The sequence below is a fragment of the Notamacropus eugenii genome, chromosome 1 (assembly GCF_028372415.1).
Source record: "Notamacropus eugenii isolate mMacEug1 chromosome 1, mMacEug1.pri_v2, whole genome shotgun sequence".
Classification (NCBI taxonomy): Eukaryota; Metazoa; Chordata; class Mammalia; order Diprotodontia; family Macropodidae; genus Notamacropus; species Notamacropus eugenii.
In genome coordinates, this window is record NC_092872.1 from 265777863 (window position 1) to 265799150 (window position 21288).

Below are 21288 nucleotides of genomic sequence, written 5' to 3' on the forward strand. Positions count from 1 at the left end.
AATGAGATGTGGATATTTTTACTAGCATTTTATTTTTCCCAGTTACATGTAAAGACAAATTTTAACATTTATTTCTTGAAAATCTTGAGTTCCAAATTTTCTCCATTCCCCAAGATGGCAAGCAATTTGATATAGGTTATATATGTGCAATTGACATGGATATTTTCGTATGCAGCCAAGGAGGGAGTTTTTTTCTTGCTTGACTATGTGCATGTTACAAGGACTTTATTTTTCTTTTCCCCTTTTTCAATGGGGTGGAGGATAAGAATGAGAGAATAAAGATTTCTGTTCATTAAAGAACACGTAAAATAAAGAGGCTGGGGATGCTATAGATAGGGAATGTTGCAAGCAGTTTCACATGAGGTCACTGCATTGTTAGTTTTAATCATTTTGCTTTGTTCCAAGGAGCTCTTATAAACAGGGAATAACATAGAAATGTCTATAATATTTTTAAATGCATCAATAAAACTTCTAAAAAGTGAGGAAAAAAGATCTTGAAGGACTTGTAGTCAGGAGACTTGGGTTTGAGTACGTGATCTGATATTTTGCTAATTGTGTGACCATGGGAAACTCATTTTACTTCCCTGTGCCTTAGTTTCTCCAACTATAGAAGATAAGACCTGCAATTTCACTCCCAGATGAGGAAACACCCTCCACCAATGCAGGTTGGCACCTTCTCTGCAACTTGTAGTCTTAAAGGTTGCCTAGAGCACTGAAAGGTTTATTGATTTGTTCAAGGTCAAACAGCTAGGTGCATCAGAGGCACATACTGTCATTATATATCAGAGCCCAGTGACTCTGGAAAAGTCACTTAACATCTCTGTGCCTCAATGTCCTCATCTGTAAAATGATGAATCAAATAAAATAGTATTTGTAAAACACTTTCTAAATATTACACTACTATACAAATCATAGCTCTTTATTGCTATTATTAATAATAATGCTTTTCTCCAGAGAAACATTAACCTTGCACATATTTTAAATGCACATAAAAGCACTTAATAAATGCTTGTTAATTGATATACAGGCAATGTCTCCCCAAAAGACTTGAGAACAGCAATTGTTTCATTTTTTTTATTCCAGAACCTAGTAAAATGTCTCACACAGAGTAGGCAATAGATCAGTGTTTATGGATTGATCAAATTGGAATCAGAGGACTGGGTTCAGTTTCTGGATCTGTCACTTACTAGCTGGTGAAACCTATGACAAATCATTTTTCCCTCCCTGGACTTCAGTTCCCTCATGTATAAAAGGAGATAATTGGATAGGTAACCTCAGAGGTCCCTTCCAACTCTGAACCTATGATCCTCTGACCCTGGATATAGGGTTCCCTTGCAATTGGTACAGAAAATAAAACCATCTCCTAAGGCAGCTTGTCATGAATGACAGTGTGGCATCCTGTTGAGGGAGAGAAACAGAGGCAGCTAGGGACTGAAAGTGCTGGAGAACTTGTTTTGTTTTGTGATTTTAAAGAAACAGGTTGCCAGGCCTTTAAAAACCATTACTGACAGGGGACAGTTGGAGAGCTCCATTTGACAATTACCACTCACCCTGGGGACTGACAACCACTAACATTTGTAGAGTACCAAGGCTGGGGGCCAGAGATCAGCCAGCTAACAACTCAAGGAGGACAATAAACCCTCCAAATGTTCTACCCTGAGAGTTGTTACCATTGTGTAATGGAATTTGGTGATAAAAATAAAAAAAAACAATAAGAGCTTTCCATTTACAGCCCCTGCTATGAAATCCCTGAAAGCCAATCTTGCCCTTTTGTGTCTGGATCTCTAAAGTCATTGAGTACAACAGTTGTTCAAGACTGGGAAAAACTCTCAGAGATAACATTTTTTCCTATAAACTCTTGTGTGAGAGACATTCTGACATCCAGACAGCTTCTCCTTCAAAGGTGTCTTAACTAAGTAGAATGAAAGCTGACTTCCATTTCAGGTTCATGGACCATGTCCATTATTTCTCTGGACTGGGCTTGTTTCATTTCTCCTACCTACTAAGGGAACTGAGCTCCAGTCAACCCTGAAGCTGCAGGAGTGGGAATTCTTGACAGTTTCATTTACCCTGTCAATTACATCTGCAATCTCAATGTACAAACTTCTCCAGCTTTATGGGTAAGGAAAAAGAGAGCAGAGGAGAGTGCTTTTCCCCCGGGACAAGAAGAAACATAACAGAATTTAAAAATATAGAAAAGAGGATTGAAATCCTCTATCTTCCATCCCACCCCACTCTTCAAATTCAAGTTCATTCCAAATTGCCTGCTGCACCCTCTGGATGACCAGACCTCCAGATACCATATCCTGAATGATTTAATCACTCAGCTTTGGAATCATCAGTGCAGTCCTGATTGATGAGTTAGCCAATTCAGAGCACATGGCTCACAATATCTAGCCAATCCTAGACCCCAAGTCATGCTCCCTATCCCAACTGACCATCCAAGCAGACTATTTCCTTGCCATCCGCCCTGTCACATTATGTTTTACACTCTGCCCTTCTCCTTTCTATCTACCACTTGCTCTGAGGCCAGTAACAAAATCAGTACTAATATGACTTCTAGAAAGCATGTATCAGTTGGGAGCTCTGTCATTCCCTATGCCATCCTTGTGACTTCCCAAACCAAAATCTTCCTAACCACCACTCCCTGTAATACTCTGTCTCCACCTATTAGTATGTAAAGTCCTTAAAAGCAGGGACTGGAATCTGCTTTTGTGTTTGCATTTCCAACAATGAACCTCTTGCTTGGCATGGAGTAAGTGGCTAATAAATGTTTTTCATTCACTGGCTATTGTTTGTTCTGATGCACACCAATTAGATGAGCATAGAGTAGAATAATATTGTTAATGGAAAGGCAATATGATACAGTAGAAAGAATTTATAATTCGGAGTCAGTGGACCTAGGTTCCAATCCTAGTTACCTTGGACAAGTCATTTATTCTCTGAGTACTCTAAGCAACTCTCTGAATATAAATTGCAGAGTGCTTTCTAGAAAAACTAGTGGGGGATGGGGTTAATGCTCAGACTTCCTAACAAAAACTACATGGCAAAAAGGGCTCTTTGAGCCTGTGTCCAGATCAGTATATCTGCCACTTACCATTAGGACTTGGTCCTCTCCTATACTCTCACTATACTGTGATGGACAGTGCACTGTATTTGGATCACGGAAAATCTGAGTTTAAAGATGCTTCAGACACTTACAAGTCATGTGGTCCTGACCAGGTAACTTAACCTCTCCATTCCTCAGTTTTCTCATCTATAAAACAAGAACCACAGCAGTACCTACCTCAAAGGTAGAGATAATATATTTAAAATAGTTCACAAGCTTAAAGAAGTACTATATAAAAATTATTTTGTTTTAAAAATGATGTTTCTATGACCACTCTAGGAGTAGAGGAAAGATAGTTAAGCAACATTCCAGTGATACTGGAGTGTTTGGTGAGAGAGAAGGGAAGGAGGAAAGATTATCCCTGCACCACCACCACCATCCGCATCATCAGCATCATTATCATCGCAGTCATCAACAATCATTATCAACTTCACCACCATGATTACATCATTATCGCCATGATCATCATTGACATCTTCACCATCTACCTTACCACCACAGTCACCATAGGCTTCACCATAATCATCATCACCATTTCCTTTTTCTGGAACAGCATTCACCATCCTTCTGCATGTATTACTTCCTTTTGACCCCCATAACATCATTGTGTATACATATAAGGTGGCATTATTCTCTCCCCTTCACAGCTAAATAAATGAATACAGATAGAGGTTAAATGACTTACTCAAGGTTACTCATCTAGTTGCTGATAGACTCAGGAGAACTTGGCTCAGTCTTCTTTCCACGACACCCCATAGTCTCCATTGTGAGGATGTTTCCAAAGACATCAATACTGTGGTCTATTTATGTTCTCAAGGAAACTGTAATGACTGGAGAATGGGGTCCTCAAAAAATCCTCCCAGCATGCCATGTGAGGATTAGCTGGAAGAATTAAGGACATGTCATGTGCAGAAGAGACTTATTAAGACACAACAATGTCTTCAAGTATTTGAAGGACTGTTGAGTGGAAGATTAGTCAGCCTTGTTCTGCTTGGCACTGGGCAGCAGAACAAGGAGCCACGGGTGAGAATTACAAAGAAGTCAGTTTTAGATTTGACGTTAGAAGAAACTTCCTTCTAATTAAACCTGTCCAAAAGGAAAATGACTTGCTGGGTGGGCCATGGGTCTACCCTTACCAGAAGTCTTCAAGCAAAGCTTGGGAATGGTGTAAAGGGGAATCTTGCCCTAGTACAGGTTGAAATAGAAGTCTACTGAGTTTCTTTCCAGCTTTGAGATACTGTCATGGGATTGTTTGTGCTTTCTGAGGAGGAACAACCAACCCATTGAGTGCATGGGAGAATAAAAGAGTAATTCTTAACCCACATCCACACATGAATATATCCCTGATTGTCTAGATAGCCTTATGCCATTTTTTTAGTTCCAGCTGCTGCTGAAGTCAAGGGGCTATCAAGATTAAACTGACTCAGAGAGTAATGGGAACAAACCAAGGGACTAGAGTTGAAAAATTAATACTGTATCAAAATGAAAATGAGATCATGGAAACAGATCTTCACCATTAGTTGTTAGTGTCTTACCCTAACTCAAAAATTACTTTATATTCACAAGTATTTGTGTTTACTTCAGTGTGTGCATGTGTGTGTTTGTGTGTATGTGTGTGTGTGTAGTTTCTTCTATAAGAATACAAACTCCTTGAGGGCAAGTACAATTAAGTGTTTGTATTCTTGGTAGGGAGCACAGTGTTTGACCCCCACCCCCACCCCAGTCAGTTCTTATTGAATAAATAAATGAAAAGCAGGGTTTCAACAGTGAAAGATAATATTGCGGCAGAAATTGTTAAATCCTGTCATTGTATCCACAGATCCTAGCATGGAGCCTGGCACATATTAGATGCCTATAAATGCTTGCTAAATGATTGATAGTGAGGAAAGTACTGAATCCCAAGGCAGAAGATCTAGGCTTGAATGCTGGCTCTGACCCTTGCTAACTATGTAGTCAAGTCCCTAAACATCTCTAATCCTCAATTTCCTCACCCATAAAATGGAGATAACTCCAGTTAACAGTAGGCAGTTCTACTGTCTACCTCACGCTGTTTGGCAAACAATGAGTTGCAAAGACCAGAGTCTATCTGGTTTTTACAGAAAATGAAGCAGGCCCAGAAAACTTATGATTTGCTGAAGGTCACACAGGGGTACCTAGCACATGTGGGATCCAAACCAGGGCTTCTAACTCCAAGTCTAGTGCTCTCCCACATCAGATTGTTGGAAGGAAAGCACTTTGTAAACACTAGCACAGTCAGAAAACATGAACTTTTAACAATGACCCCAAAGTCAAGTCTACAAATGTTATTAATCATGTATGAAGTGCTGAGCACTATGCTAGATACTAGAGATACAAAAATGGTTCCCTCCCCAAAAAAATGTCTCCTGTCCTCAAGAGTACCATATTCTATTGGGGAAAAAAACATGTACATAACTAAGTCCATACAAGATATCTACAGAATAGAGGGAGAGTAACCTTAGCAAAAAAGGCACTAGTGACAGTTCGTTATGGGGTGGGGACTGCCAAATGCCCATCAACTGCCTGCCAATATGCAAGGGAATATTCCCCAGACTCTTCTAAAAGTGGCTGAGCCACTCTGTCCTACTTCGTCCCAGGTGGGAGGAACACAGAAAGAGCAGAGTTGAGCAGCACCAGAGAAGGAAGCTGGCTGACCGTGAGTCGGAAATGGCAGGTGATTATAGGATGCATCATCTCTCTCAGCTCTCATTAGAACCTTGAAACGTCAGTTTTCTCCTTTCCCAGGGAGGCTGTTGTCAGCTGCTGGAGCTTTCGACATCAGTTGTCACCATGAATGGCGCCTGGCAGAAGCAAGAAGCTTGGGGATCCCTGATGTGCGGCTGTTGTTTCTTCAAGAAGGATGGGCCTTTTCTGGGTACCTTTTTTGGTCTTTTTACCCAAATATGATGGCCAATGATGAAAAACAAGCTTATCATATTTCCCAAACTTGGCAGTTATGACAGTTTTATTCCAGTGCCTTATTAAGCTTATCCACATATTTGCATAATTAAATGCAGATCTGTTTTTTCTCTCCACATCTGTCACTCATGTAGCAGTGGAATATGACAATTCCAGAAGTCTGCCTTCCTAAGTGAAAGTCTGGCAGATTTCAGGCAAAACCAGCTGGTGACCTAGCGAATGTCCACCAATGGAAACCCAGATGATTGGTGCAGATGGATGGCTCTGCTCCATCCTGCTGAGATGTAGTTGGCTTGCTTTTCATAGACTTTTGGAATTTGAAAGTGCCTTAGAAATCATCTGGTTCAATCCTTTCACTTCCAGAAGAGGAAACTGAGGTCCAGAGAGATTAAATAACATGGTTAATATTGTGCAAGTACTTAGCTAGTAGTCCAGCTGGAACTAGAATTGAATTTTGTATTCCAGTCAAGTACGGTTTCCAGTATATTCACATAATGACTTTGATAGTATGAGAGTTGTATGCAAATATTTGAAGATTTCTCCTATGAAAGAGAGATTAGACTTGTTCTGTCTTGAGATGACCATAGCAAGGGGGTAGAAGTCATAAAGAGGAAGATTTATCCTTAGTATAAGGAAAAACTTCCTGATGTTGAGAGCAATCCAAAAGGCTAATGCAGAAATTAGTGGGTTCCCTTCACTTTAGATCTTCAAACAAAGGCATGTTTTCCAGGGATGGGGGTCAAGGGTTTTCTTGCTCAGGTTCAGGTTGAGCTAGATGGCTTCTGAGGTTCCTTCCGACTCTGAGATTCTATGTGTGAAATCAACCCGGAAGGGTCTCCTGGCATAAACAGAGATGGTTTTGCCAAGCTCATGGCTCCATTGAGCTTTGTTCATCTCAGCAACATCTTCTTCCACTCTAATATCAGCATTTACTAAATGCCTAACTTAACCCAAGGACCACTATCAAGTCTATCAAATGGATAGAAAGCATCATATGTTGCAGCCTCTGTCTTCAAAAAATTTGCAATGACCATCTTGTTGGGAAGATGAGATGTTCACATGTCAAACTGGTCAAGAACAATATAAAACAATTAGCAGCGGAAGGCTCAAGTAAGTGTTTTTGTATACCATTTTGTATGGTACGAGTAGTCAGGCACATATGGTAATAAATAATAATATATCACATTTATATAGCCCTTAAAATTGGGGAAAAAACTCTATAGATATTATCTCATTTGACCCTCACAACAAACTTCTGAGGTCATTATCCCTATTTTATAGGGAGGAAACTGAGGTTAGTAGATGTTGGGTCAAGATCACACAGCCAGTATCTGAAGAAGGATTTGAACACAGATTTTCCCAATTCCAAGTCCACTACAAGTCATCTCTCACTACTGTAATTCAGCTCCTCAAATGTCACCTGAAGGTAGGCTTCTAGTCATGTCCCCTCCTGGAACCCCACTTTCCTCAAAAATTCAATTAAACAAATAAGCCAACAAAAAGTTAGTAATGCCACAGTGCCCTAGGCACTGTGCTAGGCCATGGAGATATAATGACCAAATATCTCCTGAAATTCAACAAATATTTAGTAAGTGCCTATCATGTGAATTTCCCTGGAGTACGCATTGGGGAGACAAACACACGTGATAATCATTTGCTTACATATCATATTTAATCTCTCCTGTTAAGGAGTTGGATGGAGGGAGAGAGAGAGAGAGAGAGAGAGAGAGAGAGAGAGAAATCCTATATGATAGTGGCCATGTCCCTTGCCCTTTCCATGCCTTCATCTCATCTGAAAAGCTTGGTGGTTAGGGTTAGAATTTCCCTCTTGAAGTAACCGAAGCTTACAAATGCTGGCTGAATTGAACTTGAGGTAAGCACTGTAGCCAATAGAAACATGTAAGGAGGGGAAGGAATGGCAGGCACTATGCTAAGTGTTTTACAAATATTATCTCATTAGAAAGATCTTATAGGTCATCTAGTCCAACCCCTTCATTGCAGAGATGAGGAAACTGAGGCTCAGAAAGGTGACGTGACTTGCCCAGGGTCAAACAGCCAGTGGCAAAGCCATGACTGGAACTCATTACTTGGCTTCCAGACCAACAGACTTTGCATTATACCACACTGCCTCCATAGAGCAAGCTACAATACCAGGCACACAGCAGGCACTCAATATTTGTTGGCTTCCAATTTTCTTTAGTCCTTAGAGCTCTGGAAATAGCTCTGAGGTCACTTACTATATGCCCTAAGTCACAGAAATAACAGAATCTAGATTTGGTAGCAACCTCAGGGGCTCTCTTGTTTTTCTGAACAAAGTCCACTGTGACATACCTGGCAAGTGGACGTTCAGCCTTTGCTTAGAGACTTCCAGAAACAGGAAATTCATCACCCCTACCCCCAAATCAACCCCATCCACTCTAGAATTACTCTCATTGTTAGGATGCTTTCCTTTGTTACCTGTAAAACACTGGATTAGAGGAAGGGTAGGTGGTAACAGTAGATAGAGTGATGAACCTGGAGTCAGGAAGACCTGAGTTCAGATCCTATCTCAGGTACTTACTGTGTGTCCCTAAGCTAGTCACTTAGCCCATCTGCTTCAGTTTCCTCATCTTTAATATGGAGATAATAATGTTACCTACCTCCAAGTTAGTGTAATGATAAAATGAGGTTGTATTTACAAGGTGTTTTGCAAACCATGAAGAGCTATATAAATGCTGAGAATCCTATCCCAGAGAAAAATAATAGAAGAGAATGGGAGGATGAACCTTCTTTCCAAAATCACCCTCCCCATAAAGAGAATCCCCCTCACAGGAGAGGGGAGCTGGCAGCCCTCCCCATTGGCTTACTGAATTCATCCAACCTGTCTCTTCTCTGTAGAGATCCCTTATATCATGTTAACTAGTTTCAGGGCTTCTAATGGAGGTGGAAAGACACGCTTAAGTAAATTTCAAAGTCATTTGAAGTGCCCAAATTTGAAATTTGCTCAAAGATGGTAAACTTTGAAAAGGCTTTGTCTCCGGCATCGTGCCTCCACAAAAGTGTACCAAGTTTCAGGATAAGCCTGACAATATCCCAGAGTAGGAGCCCTGGACCCAGACAACAAAAACCTACAAGCCCAAGGCAAGAAACTATTTGTTCAAAGCTTATCAAGAAGTCTCAAAATGGAAGGAACTTTATTTCTCATCCCATTCAGCAGTTTCAGACCTTGACAGCTGCATATCACTTACAGCACAATAAGCATGGAGAAAGCCCAGACCAATAGCAATAGGTCTAGGCCAATGGCATGTGAGACTCATATTCTGAATACACCTTGATTCATTACTGGATAGTTCTCTGATTGTTAACTTTATATTGAACTTGTTCTCCTAAAATAGTGATTTCCTTCAGCGAAGGATTTGGTTTGATATGCTGAAGGTATAAAGATCCAATGCTTAAATCACAGCAGATCATCTTAAAAAAATAATAAAGTACCATGTTTTGGTACCTTAACCAAGGTACCTCAATCAATGTCAATTGAATTGAATCTGTGGAAAGTGTTTCAAATATGTGTGAAAAGGCCTTATAAAGTTCATGTCTCTGATGAGCCATTGTATGAACTGGAATTACCTTGCATTGCACAAGAAGATTGTTAGGATTGGCTGAGGAAACCTGGTCATGCGCTAGGAGTCATCTGTAAAATATTAAGTTTATTCAGAGTCTAAGTTACCCAAGAGACTGGAGTAAGAATAGCATTTTAGTAAATTACTTTGAGGAAAAGCTGCTTTACTTTGGTTTAAGTCTAGACTAGGTCTCCTTCCCCATCCTCCTTGACCAGTTTTGAAATATCTGATGACTTTGGCTTTTTCATCCTCATCATCCTAGCATCATCTCCCATGACAACAACTACTAAATACAATATAGGAAACCACATTCATGAATCTACAAGGAGTTCACCAGATGACCTACAGCATTCCAAAGGAGCATGACTTTAGGACTCTACAAATGGGGCTGCAAGAAGCTGTGAATTTCCCCTTTTTCCACATGTGTTCTCTAAGTTTGAGCCCACTTTCCCTTGGATGCTGTATGTACTAGTGGAAGAGGGTGCCATAGGCTTAGGGGGAGGGGCAGCATGTTTTGTACCAACTATACCACTAATTGACCAATATATATTTGTCAATGTCCCTCTTTCTTTAAAAAAAATGTGATCTGTCTTACTGGCATATACTAATAGCCATGGTGGGAAACACACTGGTAGGGGCTTATGAGTTATAGTACTAGAAAAGACAACCCCTTTAATCCCTCTGAGGTTCCCTGAGGAGACATGGTAGCCATACTCTGGGGACCTGCCTCATCAGAGTTGGGACAGTCATCTTAGAGCATATGTTACAAAGATTTTTTAGCAGAAATAGTGAAATAACCAAAGCTATGCTTTAATCAATTCAGAGACTGGAATAGAGAGGGAGGAAATGCTGAAAGCAATAAGGCTAGTGAGGAAGTTGTTGTCTGAGGACTTTCTCATGTACGTTGCTTTGTGTAGCTTTATCTCTCCTGAGAAAGCACTTTGAAAAATATGTATATGTAGAAGATTATGATCAGGAGGGAGACTGATAAATTTTATAAGTTGCCTTCAAGGTCAATAGACTAAAGGGATTCTAGACCAGAAGAGAATGGATAGTCTATTACCCCAAGCCTTCACTTGAAAACCTCACTTGATACCCCAAGACTTTAAATCTGGGGGGGTCCCTGCAGCGCAGAGGCACTGTCCAAGCAGGTTAGCATTTGGCAGGACATCCTCAAGAACAAACAGGGATGGGGAGATACCATCCAACCAAAAAACCCTTCCTTAAGGGTCATTCTAAACAAGACCAGAACACTAGAGGCTATAAAATGAAAATGAGCAATAGAGATCATCTAGCCCGTATCTCTCATTTGGGTCATCTAAAGATCTAGATTCAAATTCTGGCTCTTCGATTTAGTACTTGTATCACCTAAGTCTGTCATTTGATGATCTGAGACCCAAAAGGGAGAAGCCACTTCCCTGAGATCACACAGGCAACAGATTCAGGGTTAAATGTTCAATGAATGAATGAAATCATGGCCGTCTGACTCCAAATACCTTCTTTCAACCACATCATATGATCAGAAGAGAAGCCATTTAAGTACCTAGTCCTACAACCAAACTTTTCCAAAAGTTGTATCCTTTCTGATCATTTTACCAAGGTACACTCTTGCCACAAAGTCTAGAGAGATACTTCCATTTCATGGGCATACCCCCATGCCCTGCAGGAATTTCTCAGGTAGTGATATGTCTAAGGACAAGAGTATACATTAGCCTAATCCTCCAGGAACAAAACACCAAAACTATAGTCTCCTAGTCAATTGCAACAGACTCTTAATTAGTCTCCCTATATCCAGTCTCTCCCTTCTCCAATAAATCCTGTACACAGATGCCAAATTGATACACCTAAAGGTACAAATCTGACCATGGTCCTCCCTGCTCAAGAAGATTTAATACAATGTTCTTTACTTTCTCTCTCAGCTGCCCACAAAGATGCCCACACCTTTGATCCCACCATCATCCAAAATTGCTACACTTCCATGTTTTAGAACTCCAAAGTTCCTTTGATCACTTCTGGGAATTCTTAATCTTTTTTGTATCATGTACCTTTTTGGCAGTCTGGTTTAATCTATGGACCCCTTCTCAGAATCAGGTATTTAAATGCACAGAATAAGATATATTGGATTACCAAGGAAACTAATGAAGTTGAAATATAGTTATAAAAATATTTTTTTAAAGTTCATAGACTCCAGATTAAGAGCCACTGACCTATTCATAATCTCCTTCCATTCTAGCTTCCCCAGTGCCTCACTCCTCTTAACCCCATTTTTCATCCCCCTCAAGAGCTTCAAATTCTTCGCCCTTCAGTATTTTTAAGCCATCACCTTTGTTCTGGCTTCTCTCTCCAGTCCTGTCCCCTTGAATCCCTAGCTTCCTTATCCAATCACTATTCACATTTTGAGAAACTCCAATCCACCACCTGCTTCTTCCATTCCTACTCACTTCCTACTGAACAGAGCTGAAGAAAATCCATTAACTGTGCTCACTGGATCTGCTATGAATTCATATTACAGAATCTCAAACGGGCCCTTAGTGCAATGAAATAAACATCTTATTGCTCCCCTAATTAATTTCCTACTCTACAATACCTATTCCAAAACTTCTATTTCTCACCTCAAGCATCCAACAGCAACCCCCTGTCCTCATACTCTTATCGTAGGACCTTTCCTCATAAAACCTATCCATGGAGAATTCCCTTTTTTTCTCTCCTCCTCACCTGAAACTTTCTCTTCCTATCTCCAACTCCCTAACCAATTCAAACCCTACTTATCCATCTCCTCTATCATTTTCTCCTTTATCCCATCATCTGATGAAAAGAGGTCCCTTCTCCTCCCCAAAGTCAATAACTCTGCATGTACCTATAACAACAAACCACCACTATGAGACCCAAGAACTCAAAAACTGTAAGGGCTTTCTCTTAATGATGGACCCTTTAGGTCTGGATCTATGGTTCAGACTGGGTTCAGTCCTGGAGGAGTCTGGTCTCTAATTAGAATGGGACTAGGTTCCTTTCTCTCATCCTCTAGATTTTTAATCTCCCACCCCAGTTTACAGGGTCAAATTGTGTAAAGATAAGGTTTGGGATCATGTTTAAGGTCCACAAAAATATGAGGAGTAGAAAGAAAGCTAATGTACAATATGAATAAAGTATAGGAAGGATGTATTTCTTTCCTACAAACAAAAAAATGCAAAAAGGAACAAAAAACTTGGAAAATGCATTGACAGAATGACTTAAAACAGGATTCAGTAACAACTTATAATTAGTTATGATCTCTTAACCCTCATCAAAACTAAAGCAGCTTGTGGCACCTTGACTAGGCACCGTACACACACACACAAAAAATAACCATTCATCTTTTGCTGGTGTCACCATCTCCAATAAAGAAACTACCCTAGCTTTGAACTGAATAGTGGTCTTCTGGACCTCTCAGACTTATCCAGGTCCCCTCCAAGGTTGGACACATACATCTCAAAACTGAGGCTCTGTCAACTACTCAGGAAAGGAAACACAAAGTAGGAAAGGTGGACAGAGGAGCAAGGGCCAGTTACTTCATGAAGTAAGTACTTTTCCTGACTACTACAGCTACTAAGGTTCCTCTCCTCAAATTACTTTATGAGAAAGAGAGATTTTATTTTATTTATTCTCATTTATTATATATATGCCTGTATGCATATATGTGTGTATATATGTATGTTTGTATAAATATATATGTGTGTGTGTACATATATATTGCATAGGTTCACATGGTACGTGGCATCTCTCCCATTCTTATGGAAGCTCCATGAGGGCAGGGACTGTCTCATTTTTGTCCAGTATCCCCAACCCAGCACAATTCCTAATACACAGTACAAGCTTAATAACTATTGAATTGAGTCGAATGAATTGAAATGATTTGGACAAGCACTTTAGAGAACTGGTGCCAGTCAAATACAGGTCTTCTTCACTGGGCTTTGAAGGTCTGGCACATCTCACAAACCCCTTTGAGCACAAGGCATCTTGGGCATCTAACTGACACTCTGGTAATTTCCCACAGACAAATGTAAAATATGTCAGCTCTGACAGAACAGATGCTTCCAGGGAAGGCATGAGCAGGCTTCAGCTACTAGAGAAAATGTCAAGCAAAGAACTGTACTCTAAGTAACAGCCAAAGCAAACAACTGCCCTTTGGCACCCTGGGGGAAAGGCCTCCAGCCTCCAGCCACAGGCATTTGGAACATGGGGCATTCAGACTCTCATTGTGATATCTCTACAGCATTGCCCCTCCTGTGTCAACATGGTGCCCTAGGCCCTTGGTGGGCTACTCACGCTGCCTGACAGAAAGAAAAAAAATCCTTTGACATTTTCAAGGCTCTTCAGGACATTAAACTTCATAAGCGGAAACCTCCTTTTCTTCTCGTCTGTTCTCCTACACCCAGACATGGGACTCAGGCAGTAATCAGAAACAGAACCATTGTAGCCAATCCCATATCTGGTGATGGAAGGAAAGGGGATGGAATGTGGGGCATCTATGAGTGGGCAGCCAGCTGAGGGGATGGCCTTTTTTTTAGCACCAACTAAAATAATTTATCTTCATATCCCCAGCCTCTAGCAAAGGACCTTGCCCATAGTAAGTATTTCATCAATGTCTCTTACACATATTCAAAATCACAGTGCAGTAGGCAGTTCTGAATATAGTCAAAGGAGCACTGATTTTGGAATCAGAGGACCTGGATTTGACTCCCAGTCCTATCACTGTGATCTGTAGAGTTTTCCGTCATTCCCTTTGCAGTCTCCTCATCTGTAAAAGCTCTTTGTACTACTCTAGGAATGAAAAAGAAAATAAACTTTTTGAATCTATGAAAATGGCAGCCAAAGTGGTCAGCTGACTTTTCTCAAGTTCACACCAAGAAACCAAGTAAAAGGCTAAGTCCCTCTTCATTCACCTTACTTTACTCTCCCTCTTGTTCCTCCATCACCCCTGAGCTAGTGTCTTTCACAATGCTGTATGTCTCCCAATATGCTTGCTCACTCAGCCCCATCCTCCCCGCTTGTTCCTCTAAATCTTTCCCTGCCATCAAGACCTGCCCATCCCCTCCCTGCTAACAAGATCTCATCTTACAAATTAAATTGGTTGATTATGGGATCAGTATTTTGAGCTGAAAGGGATCTTAATGACTCCATAAATCCAACCCCCTTATTTCACAGATGAGGAAACTGAGGCCAAAAACATTAAGTGATTTGACTAAGGTGACACAGCTAATGGGAAATCTTGTTCAAAAAAAAGTTATTCACCATGAGTCTCAGTTTGCTCATCTGTAAAATGAAGTAGCTAGACTAGAAGGCCTCTGTGGTCCCTCTGAGTCTGGATTGATGGTCTTTTTTTAAAGAGCCAAGTCAGGTTCAAACCCAAATCCCAAGTCCAAACCCAATACTCCTTCTACCATGCTATATTGTGTCTATTGGGTAACCACTCTATCTTAACAGGGACTTTCTGTGACTTAAAGAATGTGGAGAGCAGAGCCAACAAAGGGATAAGAGAGCTGAGGCATAGCCTGCAAATTGTACACTATAAGTTGCCTCTTACGCCACCTAGTAATAATAGTAACTGGCATTTATTTAGCACTTTTGTTTGGCAAAGCACTTTTGCACATCTTATCTCATTTTATCCTCACAACAACCCTGGGAGGCATTCTCATTTTATAGATGAGGAAAGATAGATGGAAATAAAATGACTTGTCCAAGGTCACACAGCTAGTAAGTATCTGAGGGAGGATTCACACTCAGGTCTTGACTCCAAGGACAGAACTCTATCCACTACTCCACCTAACACTAGGCAGTTTTGCACAAGGCTAGTATAATCCTGTCTCAGCCTAACCCATATAGACTCTTTCTACGCTCAACATACTCAGTCTGTTCCTCATCACAGTTGTATTAAGGCTCCTCTGGGGTCTCCAGAGATGTCCTTTTGGGATAAGCACATTAGTCAGAAGAACAGCAGGCTGGATGCACTAAAATATTCATTACCATGAGGAAAGATGATCTCAGACTCATTCCCAAATGAACATTTGATCCAATATGAGTCTGATATTATCTCCAGTCTTTCTGACAATTCCTCAGATACCCTGCCATCTGCAGAATACCTCTTCCTCTTCGAAATAAATTCCTTGCCTGGATAACACAGTAAGTAGAAATCCGGGAGGAGAAACATATGCCACAGTAAACACCCATTACATTCCATGTCTTCTCTTTGCTTTATTTTCCATGTCAGTCATTATCTATCAGTGTTCTCACCCAAAATGATTTCCTCTGAAGGGATGCTGTATTCCAATTCGATTAAAAGGAAAAAGAAAAACACAAGCAATCTTCTTCATTCTCGGGGGAGCTTTTGAGGAGCTAAATGCTAGATTTGGCTGCAAAGGTCACCCTCTGCCCTTTCTATCAAGCTGCCTCCTTGATTGGCAAAAGATTTGATTTTTTTTTAAATTGTGTCTCCCTATCTTGCCCAGGCTAGTTCAGAGTTTACTCGCAAAACCTATTCCACTCCTGATAGGCAATGAAGCTTTGACCTACTCTTTCTCCAGCCTGAGTCAGTTCCTTAGACTTGTTGGCTATGGTCCCAGGAGATTCATCATATTGTTGCCAGAACTGAATGTAGGTATCCAATACACTTTAGCACAGGCACTTCTCAACCTAAGGCTGTAGCAGGTATTATAGCCATGCAGCATCACATAGGTAAGCAACAGATCTAATAAGGTGAGCCAGTTAGAGTCAGCATTAAGCAATGAAAAGGGCATTGGACTTTGACCTGGATTCGAATTCTGCCTTGAATACTTCTTAGCTGCATGACTCTGAATAAATAACTCGATACCTCTGGACCTCAAGTTTCTTTATCATGAAATGAGAGGATTGGGATCAATTAATTGCCTCTAAATCTATGATCTTATGAACGCACTGTATTGAGCTGCAAAACCAGGTCTGAGTCTAATCTCCACCAGACTGATTGATTTATTATTAGCTCCTTGAGGGAGCTAAACTGAAACAAACTGTTTCATTTTATCCCCAAAGATAAATATAGTGGCATATTTATTAGGCTAAAAGTAAATGCTTAATACATGTTTGTTGAATGAATGAATGAATTTTAAGTCATATAATCAACCCAGATTTCAGTTTTCCCATTTTAATAGTCATCCAATCCTTCAGTAAACATCTCTTGAACTTCTTGGAAGTGTAGGGAAATTTGGCAGTTGTGTGGAAGATAGATGGGAGAATGACTGTTACAATATTCTAGATGAAGAAGTCATAAGGCCTGGAAATGAAATGAAGAAAATAGCCACATGAGTAGAAAGTAGAGAATGGATGAGGGAGGGAGATGAAGAAGAAAGAGAAGGAGAAGGAAAAGGAAAAGGAGGAGAAGGAAAAGGAAAAGAAGAATAAAGAGGAGGAGAAGGAAGAGGGGAAGGAAGGAAGGAAGGAGGGAAGGAAAGAAGAATGGAAGGAAGGGAGGAAGAAAGGAGGAAGAGACAGATGTGATGGAGGTAGGATCTGCAAGAATTAACAACTGAATGGATAAATGGGATGAAGGAGATTGAGGATTGCAATAGGATACAGATATTCCAAATCTTCATAACTAGTAGAGCAGTAGGTTTAGTTCTAAATATAACGAGTTCTGTTTTGGACAGTCAACAGTTATTTGGGGCTTATGTGTTGGGTTTGAGAAGCTTATAGGTGAATGTGCCCAACAGTCAGTGTGAGATCTGAGCTCAGAAGAGAAATGAGGGCTGGATGGGAACATCTGGAAGACAAATGCAGAGAAATAATAGGTGAATCTATTGTATCTGATGAGATCAACAGAAAAGAGGATGAGAGGACATGACCCAGGAAAGAGCATTATTTTTACCCATGCTTAAAGGTCTGGGTATAAATTATGATCTTTCAAAAAGACAGAAGGAGAAACAGGAGAGACCAGTAATATTTTAAAAACATAGAAAGGAGAGAGAAACCAGAAGGAGGGTGTGGTCATTCCTGTCAGACCCTGGAGAGAGGTCAAGAAGAATGAGGAATGAGAAATGGCCATTGAACTCAGCAATTAAAAGATCACTGAAGAGAGAGTAGTCTTAGTCAAGAGATGAGGGAAACTGAGGCCCAGCAGGAAACTTGAAACTATTCCCATGAGCTCAAATCCTCTTCTTTGTTTTAGTGGCAACAACTTTTTTGAAAAGCTTGATTATGAAAATGAGAAAGCATCTGAAGTCCAGAAAAGTGACTTACCCAAGGTCACACAGGAAGGAAGCATCAGGGCCAGGATTCCTTATACTTGTCAAGCGTCTCATTCTCATTAAAAATCTTTCCTGTTCATGTGATCCTTACAACAACCCTGGAAGGTAGATGGCGCAAGAGTTAGTATCATGATTTAATAGATGAGGAAAGGGAAGCATAAATCAGATAAATGTCTTGTCTGAAGTTATACATAGCTCCTAGCATAATCCAGATACAATCTACCATCAGCAGCCTTTTCCAGGATTCCAGAAAAGTGAGACAGCATCATACACTATGATACATTAGAAAGGGTATTCAGCTTAAGTTCTGGGTGTCATTAATCAGTTGTATGACAATGTATAAGTTACTGTACCTCATGGGGCCTCAGTTCCCTCATAGAGTGAGGGGTTTGTACTATTACAAGAGTTCCCAAAATGTCATCCAAGAGATTTTGCAAAGGGTCCATCCTATTCAATGACAGCATAAAAAACAAGCAAACAGACCTTCTATAAAGACAGTCAGTCAACAGATATTTCTTAAGAGTTTACTACGTGCTGGGCAGTGTATTAAGTGCTAGGAACACAAAAAAAGGCTAATATTCTAATGAAGGAAACAACACATAAACAGCTAGATAAATATAGCAGTTGTTTCAAGTAGAAATTGGTCTTTATGGGCTACATTTTGACTTCGAAAATCACAAATTAGCATTAGCTATGTTGTATTGAATTTTATTAGTTTCGTTAAACATTTTCTAATTACATATTAATCTGATGCAGGCAACATCTATGTTGCTGTGCAAGGGGCTTGGAACTGCTATGATTCTGACACATCTGATGTAGAGTATATATAATGATAATTTGACAGGGGAAAGTATTCATGACTGACAAGACCTGGGAAGGTCTCCTGCGTAAGGTAACGTCAGAGCTGAGTCATGAAAGACGTCAGAGAAACCGAGAGACAAAGGGTAGGAGGCAAAGCAATCCAGGCAAAGGCACAGATGTGGAGGACAGAGCATTGTATTCCAGGAAGTGTAAGTCAGAAAGTGTAGCCAGATCATAGAGTACACAAAAAAAAGAGTAAGGAGTGAGAAGACTGAAAAGGTAGGAAGAAGGTGGTTAATAAGTGGTTTAAATGTCAAACACAGGACTCTATATGTGGTCCCAGAGGTAATAGAAGTTCATAGAGCTTTATAAAAGTCATTTTGGCAACTGTGTGGAAGGTGTATTGGAGTGGGGAGAAATTTGAGGCATGGAGCCTGATTATAAGGCTAATGCAGTAATCCAAGAAGAGGTAATGAAAGATTGTTTGAGTAAAAATTGTCAGACACCTATATGTATTGCCAGTTTTCAAATATAAGTAGATGCTACTGTGTTTACTTAAATGCAAATTGAGTCATTTAAACATTTTACTCAATTCATAGAAACCTTTTGTCATCATGGATTTTTACAGTCAACAGAAAATAACAGTACAACCATCATGAAACTAAGATTCCTGGAATCTTTTGAGCTTTAAAAGAGATTCTTAGTAAAGAATATGGAACATTGGATTCACAGTTAGACATGACCACTGTCTTTCCTTAACTGTTTTTCTTCATTAAAAAGGATGGCTCAATATGGCACAGTGAAATGGAGTCTGACTTTAGAGGCAGAGTTGTTGTTGTTCATTCATTTCAATTGCCTGACTCTTCATGACCCCATCTGGGGTTTTCTTGGCAGAGTTGCTGGAGTGGTTTGCCATTTCCTTATCCACTCATTTTACAGATGAGAAAACTGAGGCAAACAGAGTGAAGTGATTTGCCCAGGGTCACACAGCTAGGAAGTGTCTGAGGCCAGATTTGAACTCAGGAAGATGAGATTTCCTGACTCTAGGCTACATAGCTGATCCAGAGTACTTGGACTCAAATCCTACCTCTGATGTTTACTAACTGTATGACATTGGACCAGTCACATCACTTCAATGAGCCTCAGTTTCCACACTTGTAAAATGAAGGTGTTGGATTAGATGGTCTCGAAGGCCCCTTTCTGCTCTAATTCTACAATCCTCTGACTCAGGAAGAAATTTCCAGTATATTTCCAGAATGTGGAGGAAAAATAGAAAAATACTAAAGCATGGTAGGAAGCTTCTGGGAAAATAACTAACTTCCCACATTGTTCCCAGAACAGCACAGTAGCAATGCAGAACTCTGAAAATTCTTCTCCACCCTCAGCTCAGAGTTCCAAGTTGCTCCTATTAATTTCAACTTGAGACTCTTTGTCCAGGAAACCAAACTCTGAAAATAATGAGCTAGCCCCTCTCAACCACTACCCCATCCTTAACATCAGTCCAGATCCCTCATATTTGCATGTCAGGAGATCTGGATCAATCAGAGCAGGCTTTGCTGATTAACCTTTGAAACAGACATCTTCTCATTTTTTTGTTGTTGTTGTTTGAGGTCAAACTCCACTTTAAAGGTCGGTAAGCATCAAACTTAATCTGACTTGTAATTACTTTAGTAAACATGCCTGAATGAATAAATGCCATCATTAGACACACAGTATATTACCCAGACCTATTCCTGGACTGGATAACAATGCAGAAGCTTGGGCCTCTCTGGACACTCTCATTTATGAATTACACAACTGTGGCTTATTAGAAATTACTGTTATTAACTCCCATATAGCTTAGGTGGAATCTAATATCTGCAGAGGAGAGCAGCTCTGGAAAGTGGAAAGAGCCCTGCCCAAGAAGTTCAATTCGTGACTTGATTATTAGCTAACTGTGTGATTTCAAGCAAATCTCTTCCCCTTCTCTGGACCTCAGACTAGATGATCTCTAGGGTTCCCTTTTATCTCTGAAATTTTACTTTCTGTGCAATTGGTATTCAGTCCAGGAACCTCCTCAGTCCCAGTAAGTACAAGCCATATTTATGAGACTCTGACTGAAATGTTCACCTGGATGTGAGGGAAGGGTCAGCACCAAGGCCAGTACCAGGGAAACTTGGTGGAGACTTTTATCTCTGCCAAGTCAATAAATGAACAAATAAACTTTAGAAGACGAAGATATTAGTGAGTTAAATATACATCTGTGCTCCAAGAACCACCTCCAAGTGGTTCTACCTGACTAATCAATCTATCTATATCTATAGATACATTTATGTGTATATGTCTATATCTATACATAGATGCTTATGTATACACACATACACATGTGTATGTGTACCTGACAAGTATACACAAAGATTTCTGGCTCTCTCTCTCCCTCTCTTTCTCCCTCTCTCTCTCTCTCTCCCTCTCTTTCTCTCTCTCCCTCTCTTCTCTCTCTCTCTCTCTCTCTCTCTCTCTCTCTCTCTCTCTCTCTCTCTCTCTCTCTCTCTCTCTCTCTCTCTCTCTCATACACACATAGACACACACACACTAGTTGTGCTTTGCT

At 40.3% G+C, this 21288-nt stretch overlaps 1 protein-coding gene across 2 annotated transcripts in view; it reads right to left on the reverse strand.

The window, feature by feature from the left end:
• The window catches only part of LOC140517508 (solute carrier family 22 member 15-like), a 229343-nt gene that overhangs the window by 16463 nt on the left and 191592 nt on the right, over positions 1–21288 (reverse strand). The window contains exons 16-17 of one of the 2 annotated variants that reach the window (XR_011971613.1): positions 17893–17998; positions 3795–3991 (exon numbers count right to left, since the gene is read on the reverse strand). The gene's annotated coding sequence lies outside the window, so the exon portion shown is untranslated. The remainder of the gene's footprint in view (positions 1–3794; positions 3992–17892; positions 17999–21288) is intronic. The other variant, XR_011971612.1, reaches the window with a different exon arrangement.